The sequence below is a fragment of the Lutra lutra genome, chromosome 14 (assembly GCF_902655055.1).
Source record: "Lutra lutra chromosome 14, mLutLut1.2, whole genome shotgun sequence".
Taxonomy (NCBI): Eukaryota; Metazoa; Chordata; class Mammalia; order Carnivora; family Mustelidae; genus Lutra; species Lutra lutra.
The window spans coordinates 51,656,688-51,672,499 of record NC_062291.1 but is presented as its reverse complement, the minus strand read 5'-3'; the positions used below and the strand labels follow the sequence as shown (position 1 = coordinate 51,672,499).

General features: G+C 45.9%; 1 protein-coding gene across 3 annotated transcripts in view; it reads left to right on the top strand.

Annotated features, from left to right (window-relative positions):
• Positions 1-3,006: 3,006 nt before the first annotated feature.
• The window catches only part of SLC16A12 (solute carrier family 16 member 12), an 82,013-nt gene continuing 69,207 nt past the window's right edge, over positions 3,007-15,812 (top strand). For all 3 annotated transcript variants that reach the window (XM_047703223.1, XM_047703221.1, XM_047703222.1), the window contains exon 1: positions 3,007-3,503. The gene's annotated coding sequence lies outside the window, so the exon portion shown is untranslated. The remainder of the gene's footprint in view (positions 3,504-15,812) is intronic.

Here is a 15,812-nt window from a genome sequence, read left to right as displayed (position 1 = left end):
GGATTATGACCTGAGCCGAAGGCAGCGGCTTAACCCACTGAGCCACCCAGGGGCCCCTGTTTGTAGTTATTCTGAGAATCTTTATTGCACATGAAAATAAACTTTCAACTTCTAGTTAGGCAAAAGCCTCAAATTGTTGGTCCCAGGCCCTGCCGCCCAGCTTCTGTAGCTTCCAGTCTGATGTGGACACCCCAAATATTACTTATCTGGAGCCAATGTTCTCATTTCTCTCTGCTGAGTCCACACACCCTTGTTTGACCAAATAACAGGAACAAACAATTCCTTCCATAATGTACTCTAAGGTGTCACACTTCCGAGAATTTCAACTGAAAATTGATTCCCCTGAACTATGGTGCAATATGATTTTAGTTAACACACTTCCTATTTATTGGTCACAAACAGTAGGGATTTGAGCAAGTATGCTGAGCCTCAGGCCAGAACAGTACAGGTGGTGCCCAGCTCTGAGCAGGGAGGAGGAGGGGAGGGGAGGAGTCGGTGCAGAGCTATAAATGGTTGCTGAGGGAGGAGAGCTGCTGAACCATGTCAGCAAAAGGCTATTTAACTAATAGTGATGTAATTGTAGGACTATGTCCCCCCGACAACTTTTCTTTACAGTAAAATAACTGTTAATGCTTATTCTGGTAAGATTTTTGCACATTTACTGTATGCAGGGATGACATTCATTCCCTGGAATGATTATGGATTAGCCCCTTCCGACCCTCCCGAGGACTCAGTGACCTCGGTTTCATGATCAATTCCTACACCCACCTTAGGACAGCTGAGGTCCTGACAAGAATTTGGAAAAGCTGGAACACTGGGGCTTACTTCCTCATCAAAATCCTGGCCTCTAAGCCACCACTGTAACTAAAATTTGTGTGATGAAGAAAACGTCTTATCTGCCGTCTGGTATGGTAGCTACTAGCCACATGCTGGGATGGAGCACTTGAAACTTGGTTAGTCCAACAGACTAGCACTAATGCACACTAAACACTAATGCACACAAAAACCCTGAGTTTTCATTAAAATATATGTAAATAGCCACACTTCGTAGCCATCTGGACCACGCAAAGGCAGAACATTTCCACCCATGCAGGGTGTTCTGTGGGGTAGCACTGTTTAGGAGAAATGTTGCCTTTTTCCTTTCCTGCCTGGTTGGATTCCAGGGCAAGCAGAAGGGTCTTTTTCCTTCCCTTCCCAGCTCCTCCAAACCCCCAGCCTCGGAGAACGGAGATTCCTCTCCTCTGACCATCTTTCCCTACTCCACGTCCACACTGCCCATCTGCAAGCCATAGCTTGTTCAACAGCCTTGGGTGGGCAGATGGAACTGACCTTTCCAACTCAGGCACTGTCAGGCAGCCTTACCCTCCTCCTCATCAACAATCTGCAATTATCCCACTCACACAAGACAGAAATCATTCTGCCAGAGCTACAATCAGGCAGACTAAATCTGAACATTCCAAGAATCAAAAACAAACACAAAACCCAAACACATAGCATTTAATGAAATAAACAAAGTGCATGCTTCGGGCTTTGCTAGAGCTTCTCTGTGAGTGATGACTTCAGTCAGATAGAAGGAAGGTGAGGTTTCTATTCTCAAAAACTTTTTCTTTCCAAAACTTATTTTTTAAAGATATTTTTATTTATTTATTTATTTATTTATTTATTTATGTATGTATGTATGTATGTATGTATTTGACAGAGAGATGCGAGGGAGGGAGAGAATACAAGCAGGGGGAGTAGGAGAGGGAGAAGCAGGCTTCGGGGCTTGATCCTAGGACCCTGGGATCATGACCTGAGCTAAAGGCAGATGTTTAATGACAGAACCGAACAGGTGACCTCAAAACTTTTTTAAAAAACTGGTTGTCCTACATTATTTAAATGGAGAATGGACCTTATTTGCCACCCAAAACAATGTTCTGAAGTGTAAAAATATTCAAGTCTTGAACCTAAAGACCTTCACAGGTGAGCATTCAGGGCTCTCCAAGGCTCTAGATTGATAAATCTGTTTTCAATGCTAATGAATTCTTTTACAAGCCATATTTGCTAATTCTTACGTGTGTTTTAGACATAGATTTACTAATCATTATTCAGTTGTAACCCAAAGGTTTTTGCAGTGAAAAATAAGACATAAATCCAGATTTATAAAGAGCAGGAGATTAGAGAAAGGAGAAGAAATAAAACAGCCAGAGGGTAAAATGAGGAAGGGTCTCCTAGTCTATTTTTAAAATATCCTAAAGTATTATATGGCTACTGCTCAGTAGGGCTTTGCAGCCCCTTTTTAAGATTTTCCAAGAAATTCAACTTTTACGGAAACTTTGATGTACCAGCGACTAAATCACCGAGGGATTCTTGTTAAGACACAGATTGTGATCTAGAGGTGCCAGGGGTGAGCCCCAGATTCCGCGTTTCTAGCAAGCTCGCACATGACAAAGATGCCGCTGAGTGGCAAGGGTGTAGACCCCAAGAAACGGGAATCAGACAGACAATTCAGAGAACCTGCTTCTGACAGGCTGATTTACAGGAAGGTTAGCCTAGAATCTGCCTTACGCGGGGTACTCTGGGCAAACCCGGGAAGCTCTTTCCCTAGGTCATTGAAACCGCCGCCTTTAAGGCAACATTTGAGGAATGGGGACGAGCCGCCACACAACCAACAGCAGTAACGTCGACCGGGGGGGCGTGTGACATGCCCGGCGCCTGCACTTCCTTTCATTGTGTCCTCTGGGCGAACACCTGAAGCGGACTATTATTATTCTCATTTCACAGATGAAGAAACTGAGGCCGAGGGACTTAACTTGCTCAAGATCACAAGCTTTTCAGGAGTGTTGGATCCAGGTCCACCTAACTCCCAGAGACAACGCTTTTAACTAACACTCCGGGGACTCGGGGTCGTGCGCTGTGACCTGGGAGGCGCGGCCGGCAGCATCCCTGCCAGCTACGTCTAAGGGAGTCCTTGAATTCCTTCTCCAGACGTTGCTCGTCGACCCTGCAGGGGAAAGTTCTTTTGCGAACGGCCGGCCACCTCTGCTCGCCTCGGTCAGGGGCGCGCGCGGCTGATAAGGGTCACGGCGGACCCCGCGGAGACGAGGGCGGTGCCGGGGCGAGCTGGCTGGGGACCCAGCGGGCCGACCCATTGCATAACCGCGAGGTGTCCCTCCGCCCCCGCGCCAAGCCTCGGCCTGGAGAGCGGATCCCAGGGATAAACCCCTTTCGCCCACCCGGGAGTCCACGGCGGCGCTGGCGGGGCGGGGGTGGACCCGCCGGCGCGTTTCGCAGGCCGCGCTCTGGGCGCTTCCCGGCGACGCTCTCCTCCTCCCGCGCTGCCCGCCGGGCCCCCGGCCCCAGCGCCGCTGGCGCCTCCGCCCCGAGCGCTCCCCGCCCCTCGGAAGCGCGGACCGCGGCGGCTGGGGCCCGGGAAGGGGCCACGGCACGGGGAGTCGGCCCGGTGGGTGCGCCCACGGGGCATGTCCGCGCGCCGCCACCCGGGATACAGCGGTCCACGCGAGGTGAGGACGCGGCGGGACCGGGCGGGGGCCAGGAGAGGGGGGACTGCGCGCCCGGGGCGTGCTGCGGGGCGCGGGCACCGGTCGGGCGGGGCTGTCCGGGGCGCAGCCTCCCGCGAGCGGCTGTCCCTCTCCCCGTTCCCCGGCGGCGTGGGGGCTCGAGGAGACCCGGGGCATGCAGCGTGGCGGGGCGGCGGGGCGGCCTCGGGCTGGGCGTGGTGGAGCTTGCGGAGGGCGCTCGGTGGCTCCCGCGGCCCCAGCGCACCCGCAGCCGGAACCCCCCTACCCCAGCCGGGTTCTTCGGGGCGCATGTTGGGATTGGATTAGAGGGACAGACATGTGCTCCCTGTCGGCGTTGGGCCCGCGCTCCAGCTGTTTCTGGGCAGGTGGCTGGAAAGGAAGCGGCTTTGATATCCATCTCCAGTGCTTTCCAAAGGTAGATTTCCCGGTGTTATAGAGACTGCTTTCCTGCTGGACTGGCTTTCAGTGAGTTTTTTCCTTTTTCTTTATCTTCTTCTGCTTAGGTAATAATATTTATTTCTCGTGCACGGTGTACTAATAGTACACCAACTAGCCTTCAAAACTCTCAAATGACTGAACTTAATTTCTCAGCTCTTTCTTGTCGTTAAGGAAGGCCGTGTGATCCCTGTAGTGCAAACTCAGGGACAAGTGTTGACAAGCAAAATTCTAAAGCATGATTCCATTAAGTAGTGGGGCCATTTGGTTAGCCTTCCATTTTCACAATTCAGCTTTCTGACCATCTTACAACTTTTTTTTTTTAAATGTTGAGTCAGATGGAACCTACCAGAACACTATTTAAACCATTCCATTCTGATGGGACTCTAATTCGTCCGTCCTGTTTGCTTCTTTGCTGAGATCTCGGTACTCTGAAGTTGCAGCCGGCTTAGCCCGGGAAGAAAGACAAGGCCTGACAAATTTAGAAACACACTGTCTCCACGGATTTCTGAGATCACTAGCTTTTAAAATCATCAAGGGGGTGGGGGTGGCCTGGGTGGTTCAGTACATTGGGCGTCTGATTTCAGCTCAGGTCGTGTTCACAGAGTCCTGGGATCAAGCCCAGCATCTGGCTCCTTGAGCAGCGGGGAGCCTGCTTCACCCTCTCCCACTCCCCTTGCTTCTGCTCTCTCTCTCATTCTGTCAAATAAATAAGTAAAATCTTAAAAAAAAAAAAAAGATAAAATCATCAATGGACCCTGCAGTTTGTCTCACCCTCCCTCCACCAATGTCCTGCCGAACTAAGCCAATGTCCTGCCGAACTAAGCCAAGGGTGTCTGACCCTCCTGAGGTGCCCAGCGTCTGTCTGTTAAAGAAATAAACGGTGAAAATAAGGAATAGTAACTGAGTGACTGGATTTGGTCATGTAATGGCAGGATCTTAAAAATTGAAAAGGGTTTTTTTTTTTAATATTTTATTTATTTATTTGACACACAGAGAGAGAGATCACAAGTAGGCAGAGCAGCAGGCAGAGAGAGAGGGGGGAAGCAGGCTCCCTGCGGAGCAGAAAGCCCGATGCGGGGCTTGATCCCAGGATCCCAGGACCCCGAGACCATGACCTGAGCCGAAGGCAGTGGCTTAATCCACTGAGCCACGCAGGCGCCCCAAAAATTGAAAAGGGTTTTAGAGATCATCTATCCCAAACCCTTCCCCTGGTGAGCCAGGAAGCCAGGATTCCTTTTGGCAAAGATTGGCTAAACTCTCACTGTTCATTGGTGATGGAGCCAACACCACAGTCCATGCCTTCTCCTTCCCACTTAGTGACACTCGCAAAGCATATTGTTGCTAGGCATTTTGAACAAAAACGATGAAACTAGAATCACCTATAATTATATTCCTGTTCTTATTTTTTATTTATTTATTTTACCTTGTGGAATTTTGAAATAAATGAGAGGTTGATTTAGCCAAACCACTTCTGTAATACAATTTAAAAAATACAAACCTTTAAATTTAAATAATATTTACATTCTTCTTGAACAGTGATGAATATTCAGATACATCCTAGGTGAACATCCAGAAAAGAAAACTAATCAAAGTGGGTGGACTAAATTTACCCGTATATCTCTCTGGAATCTCAGCTCCCTCTGGTGATGATTAGTTAGAGTAAAAGGTGTAACGTATGACTTTGGAGCCAACTTGAGAAAAGGGGTTTATATGAGGATCGTTTGTGTGTTGTGATTAACACCATGACCTTATAACAGAGCTGAGAAAGGGACTTTAAGCTGACTTCTTTAGCATTTTAGGCATTGCATACCTTTTTACGTTTCTCAATTTTTAACAGAGCTCTTTATTTACCTGCCGTATTCTGCAGTGACTACTGTGTGCCCAGTGCTGTTCTGGGCATTTGGGATCATCAGTGAATGCAGCAAAAAGATTTAATCCTGTGGAGCTCAAGTTATAATGCATTCATTAGAATGTTTCTGGATTTTGCTTGGCAGATAGAAAAGAATTTTGGTTTTGCCTAAAGAAGGGAAATGAACTTAAATGTTCCAGATTCTCTTCCTTCCAATCCCCTGATCCTGCTGATTTTATAATCACTGAAAACAAAGAAGGGAATTCAGATAAATTACTTTGACTTCTTTGAAAGGATATCCTCCCCGCGAAGAGCAGGTGCCACATTTGGTTATTTTATGTATGTTCATTCGGAGTCCCTTAAATTATATTTCCTTTAGTGCAGGGACATCATTGTGGTGACATTAAACTTAATGAAGCATGGGAGGGTTCGTTTTCTCACTAGCGTTAGCGTGCCCGTGGTCGTGTTGCTATTGTAATGTACCAGTGGGTAAGATGTAGCTGCTTACTTATTTATGCAGAAGGTGTTCTGCTTTCATTTTTTCTCACTTTACATTTTGTCCCCCACTCCTCTCCAATTCCTAGGCTTCACAGTGTTGTGACTTCTTGGTAAATCCGTTACCACAGAAGGTTTTATTCAGACATTCCAGTTTTAAGCATTTTCTAATTCCCTCAACTGCTTTTTTCTTCAAAACAGCATGGTTTGCAAGCTTAGGCATGTTTATTGTTTTTAACAAAGGCTTATCAAAATGAACTTGGCAGTTTTTCAGTCATATACAGCCAAAAAAAATATTCAGTGCAGACTTTGGGGTTGTTTATGCATTCCTTACCTACCCTATTGGTTTGCTTTTAAAAATCGCTAATTTGGAAGCTATTTGCTTATAAGGACCTTTGTAGGATATCTCAAAACTCACCCATTAAAGTGGTATGGTATAACAATTTAATTGGGGAAAAACCAAATCCACATTTGATGTTGGGAGATTTTGAGTACAAAGATTTTCCATCTGTTTTTAATTTCTTCTCCATCAAAGGACATCAGGAAGTGTCATTATCTAACAATGTCCTATTTGAAAGTGGTCTCTGTGAAGCCCTTGGAGGAGAGTCATGATTTCTGATGGCTGCTAGGCACCCGGACTCGTTGATTTTCTTCAGTTGCCCCCTGCTTCTCCCCATCAGACGCTCATCCCTAAGCTCATCCCTCCTTTCCCTCTTCTTTGACCCCATGTTGATGAATGGGCTGAGTTGCTCTAGCCAGGTAGGAAATGCCTAAATAAATTAATTATTTAATGTGCTCCTTCTTTACTTAATAAATAAATAATGCTTAGTGAATTTCTCCTTATTAAATATTGGTATAAAGATTGTGTTTTGAGCACCTTTTTTTCCTTTTTTTCCCTATGCTCTGGCAGCAGGCAAGGCAAAGACACAGAACCTGCCTCCGAGGTAGCTTTCAGCCAGGTATGGAAAAAAAAAGATGTTATATGACTGGCTGTCATCCGGGTTATGAGCTCCATGAGGTAGACAAGTACTCTGGAAATTAAAAGGGAGGAGAGAAAGCATGCAGGCACTATAAGTAATCAGGGTTTAGGGAAGACTTTATAGAGAGGACATGTTTGAGCTTCTCCTTGACAGACAGTTTGGTAAAGCTTTCTAGAAGTAGAAGGGTATATCTATCTTTATGGGAACCTATCTCTGTTTTTTTTCTTTGAAGACCTATGGAGGACTTCCTTTTGGAGGGCCAGGTAAGGCTGTGTTGGGTTGTATAACGAACCCTGACCGTTTCTACACCCTCTGCATGCTTCCCTCTCCATCTTGGATAATGGCATACTGACCGACGCTACAACAACTCAGGGCACCTGCGTGGCTCAGTTGGTTAAATGGCTGCCCCTTGGTTTGGGCTCGGGTCATGATCTTGGGGTGGTAGGGTGGAGCCCTACCTCGAGCCCAGTGTTGGGCTCAACGCTCAGTGGGGAGTCTACTTCAGAATTCTCTCTCTTTCTCTTACCTCTCCACCCACTCTCTCTCTAAAATAAATGAATAAATCTTAAGAAAAAAAAAAAACCCAACTCAGGGTTAGCCATTACTCTTCTTCCCTCCAGAACCCTTCCTGGTCGCTCCTCAGTGCAAAGGCCGCTGTGGGAAGTAGTTGTCATCACAATGAATTGGTGTACTTTGCTTTTATCAGCTCAGGGCCATGCTCATAGTCGTGTTTGCTCATAGTTCTGTTTATCACTAGCCTACCACCAGTACATGCTATTGTAATTTTGCAGTTTAACGAAATATTACATAAAATGATATAATGTAAGTGCCGAAGGATGTTTTTTCTATAAAAACTAAAGGATCGCCCTATAGGCCCATAAAAGTGAGTCATTTCTAAAAAACGATGTCAACACATGCTACAGTGTGGATGAACCATGAAAACATTACGCTGAGTGAGAGAAGCCAGATACAAAAGATCACATATCGTGTGATATGTCCAACGTAGGCAAATCCACAGAGACAAAAAGTAGATTGGTGGCTGGCGTGGTATGGGGGTGGGAAAGTGGAGAGTGACTGACAATGGTACATGGTTTCTTTTGGGGATGATGGCTTTATTCTAGAATTAGATGGCAGTGATGGCTTTATAACATGTGAGGACACTAAAAAATCACCGAATTGTAGTCTTTAGGATGAGTAAAAGGGTAAATTTTATCTCAAACCACACCCTGCAAGACAGTGAAGTTAAAAAGAGAAAGAACAACATCAGTTAGCAGGCTGCTACTCCTTACCTGTGGAATGGACGGCCGTAGAAGATGGTTGAACTCTAATAAAACGGATCTAGGAAGAATTGGCACTTGGGCTTTTCCACAAGTAACTTTAAGGTACAAATGCTTTTACCGTCTTTGAGAAAATGTGGTAAGATGATAGACAAGGTGAAAACACTGATCTAGTGGACTTCTTAGAACTGATCTTAGTTTTGTTCTTTTTTTAAGATTTTATACATTTATTTGTCAGAGAAAGAGTATGCACAAGCAGGAGGATCGGCAGGCAGAGGGAGAAGCAGGCTCCCCACTGAGCAAGGACTCTGGGATCATGACATGAGCCCAAGGCAGATGCTTAACCAGTCGAGCCACCCATGCATCCCAGAACTGATCTTATTTTTAATGACATTTAGTCTTATTTTACTTTCAACAGTAGTGGGAATTCTCACCCTCTGTTACCAGTTAGCTGTCCCCTAATGTGTTTTCACTGTTGATTTTTGTATTAAATGTAGTACTTCTGGGGCGCCTGGGTGGTTCATTCGGTTAAGCCTCTGCCTTCGGCTCAGGTCATGATCCCAGTGTCCTGGGATTGAGTTCCGCATGGGGCTCCTTGCTTGGTGGGGAGCCTGCTTCTCTCTCTGCCTCTGCCTGCCACTCTGCCTGCTGGTGCGCTCGCTCTCGCTCTCTCTTTCTCTGACAAATAAATAAATACATAAAATCTATAAATAAATGTAGCACTTTCATGGATCTTGATCAGTCTGAACTGTGTTTTGCGGTTTTCTGTGGGTTTCAAGGAGTCTCGGGACATGAAGGGCATGGGGACGGTGTGGGGAAAGATGTCCTACATCCAGCTTGGGGTTCCTTTTGGTGATCTCTTTGGCAACCTGAGTGCTGTGCTGGTCTTGATTTCACATTTTGGGTTTCCAAGTAAGATTTTCTCTGAACACGGGATTTCTTGGTGAAAACAAGCTTGTGAATGATTAGGCCACATGGTTATAAGTTTCTGCTTCCCTTTCTCTGCCAAATTTGGTTTATGTCGTTCTGGTAGCTCCTAATTGTTTCAAAATACTATCGTGCACCTGTGTTGAAAAAGCATGGGAAGACATTGGTCTTATTTACTTTATATCCTCTGTGCCTGTGCAGAGAGAGCATCAAATGAGTGATTAGATATTCTGGGCAAGAAGCATAGATTAGAAGTCATTAGCATAGAGACTCAGTTTAAGTCCTGTGTGTGTGGAAGTAATCACGCCAGGAGGGTGTTGATGGAGAGACGTGAGGTGGGTCAAAGATGAAATCCTGAGGAATGGCGGTGCTAGGTCAGGTACTCTCTGTACTCACACTTTGGTCAGCGAAGTTCCCTCTTTAGTTTGCTATTTCCCCACATATGCTCGGGCATAACTGTCGAAAGAATTGGAGCATGAGTGTATATGTGGGTAGGCGGGGGTGTGGGGTAGGGTCAGAGCATAGGCTGTGGAAGCCAGCCAAGGAAGTTTCTCTTTGAGGGCTCCTTCTATATGTGTACTGATGTCCAGAATGAGAAGATAAACTTGAGTGTTTGCCTCATGGATTTGGTAGTGAGAGAGCCATTGCGGTATTTTTGGCATGCAGTGATTTGTTAAGAAGTATTATAGTTTCTTGATTTTTTAAAATCCAGACATACCCCCTGCCATGTCTTCCTTTTCCCTTGTGGGACTAGAGTGGTGACTACTAGGTTCTGGGTAAGGTCCCAGTGAGACCCCAGGTAAGTCCCCATGCCACAAAGGTCTGATGTTTTATTTTGTGTCATTGACACAGACTTTGCCTTCAGTGTTGGCCAGCTGTTTAGCAAATGTGTTACAAGTCTCAACAGGCAACAGTGTATTAACATAATTTATAAACCCTCTTAGGAGAAGTCAGAGTACCCTGATAAAGAATAAATAAATGCTCATAAGTAAGACACTGGCAAATATATTTTACTTAATAGTTAGGGGGTTCTAATGATAAAGCAGGCATGGTATGGGGGTGAGGAAAGTTGAGAGTGACTTGTATCAAAAAATTAAGCACCACACATTTTTTTCCTCTTGTTTTTACTTCTCTCAGTTGACTTCTTCCACATTCAGAAAAGAAAAATTGTAGACAACCCTATGTTTTAATTTTATTAGAAATGAAGGTGTAATTAAAATTTCAAATGAAAGTGGGGTGGGGCACCTGGGTGGCTAAGTCAGTTAAGTGTTTGACTCTGGATCTCAGCTCAGGTCTTGATCTCAGAGTGCTGAATTCAAGCCCTGTGTTGGGCTCCATGCCCAGTGTAGAGTGTACTGAATAAATAAATGAATAAATAAAACTTCAAAAACTAAAAGAAATTTCAAACGACATTGAATAGCTGATGCATCTGAATTGGTCTCTCAGAATCGTTCTGGCACATTCTGCTTTCTTTAGAAATTTCTTTAGAAATTCTTGTATGATCATATACCTAATTGGCTGCAGATACAGGCTAGATTAAGGCAAAGTTTCAAGTTTTTTTTTTTAAGTCTTAATAGTTTTAAGGTGGGAAGAGTCTTGAGAATTAGATGGAATAGAATTAATTACTTTTAAAGGTCCTAATAAAAACATATTGTGCTTAAGCAATGTTAAAATAACTCAGGGAGTTTACCTCTTCATCAGGCAAATGTTTGCTGAGTCCCCAGCACGTGCTAGACACTGTCAGGTGCTGAAGGCCCACAGAGAATAGATGGGGTCTTACCCAAAGGCTTGCAATCTCCTAGGGGACGCAGATTACTTGTCTCCTAGGCAGACGAGTTATCACGGCATTGTGATGAGTCCCTGCTTTAGTTCAAAGCCAGAGGGTCTAAATGCTGCCTGGGTTGGTCAAGCCATTAAGGAAGTGTAGAAACTCATGTGGTGATCACCCTGAGGAAGGGTGGTCTAGGCACCAGGCACAACATGTACAAAGGCACTGAGGTGGGAAAGTAACACTGTGGACTGAAAGACCTGCGTGGCTCCCCAGGGTGGTTAGGGATGGCTGACCCGCAGGGCGTGTGTATGGCTCCATGCCAGATAAGACCAGAAGAACCAGCGGGAGCAAGATCATTTAGGGTCTTCGTGGTCCGCACTAAGGAGTTTCAGTTTTGCTTTAGCTGCCAAGAGTACTCCTTGAAGGCTTTTAAACTGAGGAGTGGGGGTGGGAATGGGGTTTTGGTGATAAAATTAGCTTGTGCTTCAAACATTTCTGAATGAGGCTTGAAGAAAGGTCCAAGAGGGTGACAAACGAGCGGTCTGTTGAAATGGTGCCTGGGGAGTAAGGTTCATGCCTCATGGTAAGACTTCTGCTTTATTCGTATTTATCGTCTTTGTGCTTGGTGCCCTTACAGGGTATGTGGTGGAGAGGTCTGGTAGGCAATTTGATGTTCTAGGAGAGCAGTCCAAAATGTGGGCATTATCAGCTCAGTTGAACATGACAGGATTGGATGAACAAGACATAATTGGATGTAATTACCTGAGGAACATGTAAAGAATGAAGTGTGAAATGGGTCAAAAAATTGTGGAGAATAACTAGGGTGTGTTCACATTATACCCAGGGCACATCTTGGTCACTGTACCCTCCTTTTCCCACTCTAGTTACATGCCGATCTTTTTCTAGAGCAACTGTGAGGGCAGAGACTACGTCTTATTTACAGTGTCACTGCCATTGTTCACGGCTTAAGTCCTGTGTTTGGAAATGATCACCCAAGGAGAGTGTTTATAAGGAGATGTGAGATGGGTCAGAGATAAAATCCTTGCACAATTCCAGAAAGCGCTATTCATATGTCTGCGTAGTTGTGTCTCACTGTGAATAGTGCCTCTTGGGGTTGTGCTTCAGCTGTCCCTACTCAGCTGCTCGCAGCAGCTGTCATGCTACCTGAGATATGGTAAGTGTCCAGTATGTTTGTTGAATGAATGAGTAAATGACATGATATCTAATGAGTGGCCAGAGAAAAAAGGCTCTAGCAAAGGAAAGTAAGAAGCATAGGTCTTTGGGCGGGGGTGGGGGGGTGGGGAGGGAGGAATAACAGGCGAGACTCTGGTCGTGGAAATTCAAGGAAGAAAGTTTCAATAATGAGAGAGCGTGCCAAGTGCTACAGAGAAGCCAGTTAATTAGGGATGACAGAGTTATTATTGGCAATTAGGAGTCATTGGTGTCTACAACAGCTTGAGCGGTGTGTAGGGGATGCAAATTCCATTCTGCTGAGGTAGGAGTGAGAAAAGGGATGAGGACACAGTCAGTGTGGACAGGTCCTTAGGAGGCTGGGTTTGTGAAGGGAAGAAAGTAATTGGGGGCAGCTGAAAGGGCAGTAGGGGTGAAGGGGGCTTTCTTCCCCGGGTGGTAGGGGTGAAGGGGACTTTCTCCCCTTGGCTTGAGTTCTCTTCCCTTCTTTCCTCTCTCACATTCCTCCTTCTCACTTTCAAGGTGACAGATACTTGAGGAAATTTATAAGCTGAAGGTCTAGGTTCAAAATACAGAATGTAGAAGAGGGGACACTACCCTGAGAAATCAAATACGAAGGGAAGCCTCTTTCTTTGCCAAAGGAACAAAAGGGATGAAGGGTGCACATGGATAGGGAAGAAGTGGATGAATAAGCTGAAGGGGAAAAAAAATGGAGTAAAAACAGCCCACATTTTCTCTATAAAACAGTAACTGGCATTTTCGGGGGGCGTTTTGTATGTTCTAAGCATTGTTCAAACTACCGCCCCACGTGAAGTCTCTGAGTTCTAGCAACAGTCATGTGAGGACGGAGTTATTTTCCTAATGTTATAAGTGAGGCAATGGCAGCCCAGATGGGTGAAGCCTCTGGCCTGAAGTTGAACAGCCGCCCGGAGGCAGGACCAGGATGCCTTCAACGCTGTCCACCATCCTGCTGCGGGGTAACATGGAGTACTTATTTTGAATAAGCAATGTGCAAATGGAATAGGTAGAAATATTGTTGCTGAGTCATTCCAAGCACTTGGTTTGTGTTGGAAATCATAATTGTGCCATTGCTTTGCAAGGTTGAGAGATCTGCTCTGGCAGAACTTGCCTTACCAGTAATAGGAACGGAAATGTTTGGCTGGTCTGAGTTGATTCAAAATTGCGGACTGGTGGCTTGGAAGGAATGGGGGTGTCAGAAAGAGAGCAAGTGACATGATGGAGAAGGAGCTCTAGCCTCTGAAGAGCAGGCAAGCTGAGGGGATGGGAGGAGAGGGAGAGGCCAGGGGCCTGGGAGCTCAGAGAGGTTGGAAACCAGTTGCGGTAGGAGTTAGGGAATTGTGAAGGATAGAAGGTTGGGGTTTGGGACATCTCACATCAGCTCTAGTTTTCAGAAGTGAGGATTGGCACAGGTGATCATTGGTTGATGGCTTTGGGAGTACATGGCTGAATTGAATGGAGGTGAATCTTATGGGACGTGACGAGGTCAAGGTTGAGGCTGAGATCTACAGAATGTTGGGCCCATGTTGACTAGACCGTGCCTCTTGTTGGAGGATGGTGCCCAGTAGCCCTAAGGACTGGTCTGGATTTTAGAAAGCTACAACCCAAGTATGATGTGGTTCTAGGGAAGGACACAGAAGGCTGATCTCTGGCATGCAATAAATACCACCGCCTGCTCCCAACAGGGCAAGTCACAGAATGGCTGGATCGCTCCCATCTTGCACTGTAGTTTTTGAAAAAAATAACTTGCAAGTATTGGTTGGCAAAACAACACCTTTCAAAGTAACTTTGGATGCTTTAGCCAAATCCTCTTTTATCACCGTGCAAAGAAAGGACTGTGTGCTCTGATGAAACCACCTCCTCCTTCTCCCTCCTCGTTCTCCTCTCTGGGAGTGAGCGGCACAGTGGGCGGGGAAGAAACTGAGGATCATCAGGCTTTCAGCTGTTGAGCTTTGTTGTGCTTTGTGGGGGTGGGGGTCATGGGAGAGGGGCCAGAACTTGAGCGGGGCTCAGTGGGGCTTCTGTAGTTAGCCATGTGATGGGAACCAGCATCGCATGCTCCCTTTGTACAGCGGTGCATACCATGGTTGGCTTTGCTCTTCTGCCCATTCAGGGTTGCAGGAAATCAAAATTAGATCCGAGGTAAGCTTAGATGCCCCACATGTGAAGATCTGGAGCTACTGCTCGGGGACAGAATATGTGTGCCAGGCCTAGGCGAGTGGCCTGTGCGGATAGTGAATCAGGCAGGCTGTTCTGGGGTATACGGAACAAAAACTCCAAGCTGGACTGATGGCACTGGTAAGGAAAAGGATTTCTTCAGTTAGCAGAACGTCCTGGGCTCTGGCTTTACTTCTCTGTGATTCTTTTGGCTCTGTCCCTGCCATGTGTTCATTTCATTCTCAACCTGATTGCCCTCATGGTCTCCAGATGGCTTCAGTTGTTCGAAGGGTCACATGGAGACAGGAACATCCGCTGGGGGATGGGGGGAGAAGCAGCATCTTCATGTCTTCTCAGTAGTGAGCGAATCTTTCCCAGAAGCTCCCGGAAGACTTCCTTGTCCCTGGCAAAGAGGGGGTCACAGCCCTTTCCTTAAATCAGCCCATGACTGGCAGGCCCAACAGGATTGCTGTGATTTTGATTAACCACTTGGGATGGACTGGATGTTGGGAATCATGTCCATGACAGAGAGAAAGCTCAGGGGCATTGTTATAAAATTCCAGCCTTTTCAAGGGGAAGGAGCCTCAGGATGGCGGCTGTCAAGTTCCACTCCAGCATTTGCTGGCACTATGAACTCTGGCAAATTACCAACTTCCGTGAGCTTCGGTTTTCTCTGAGAGGATCATCATGGGAGTTGAAAACTATATAAACTTTAAGAGCTCATTTTTCATTTAATAATGATGATGATGATGATGATATGAATAACAGTTCCATTTACTGAGCACTTATGTATTCCAGACTCTTGCTCTAGTAATATAATTCACTAAACACATATCAAGCAACCATCATACTCAAGGCATTCTAAATGTTTTATTTCTGACCCTGTTAAGCTGAGATCTGGAACAGTAAGGCTAGAGAAGAGGCTGGTGGTCAGTTTCACTGTGGGTTTCAGTGCAGTGGCCAGTGTGACTGGGAGTGGCAGCTGGCTATCGAGCCTCTGACAATTGCTCCGATGTCTGCCACTGACGGTCTTTCACTAACTAACTAGTTCAGGGCTCCCTGCACTAGGGGTTTGCAACACACAGGTGTACACGTGCCTTTAGAACAGTTGATCCTTTTCTCTTTCCCTTTACTTCCCAAATATAAGATTTTTGTGTAGTTATGCTTTTGAAATAGTAGAGGGATTTA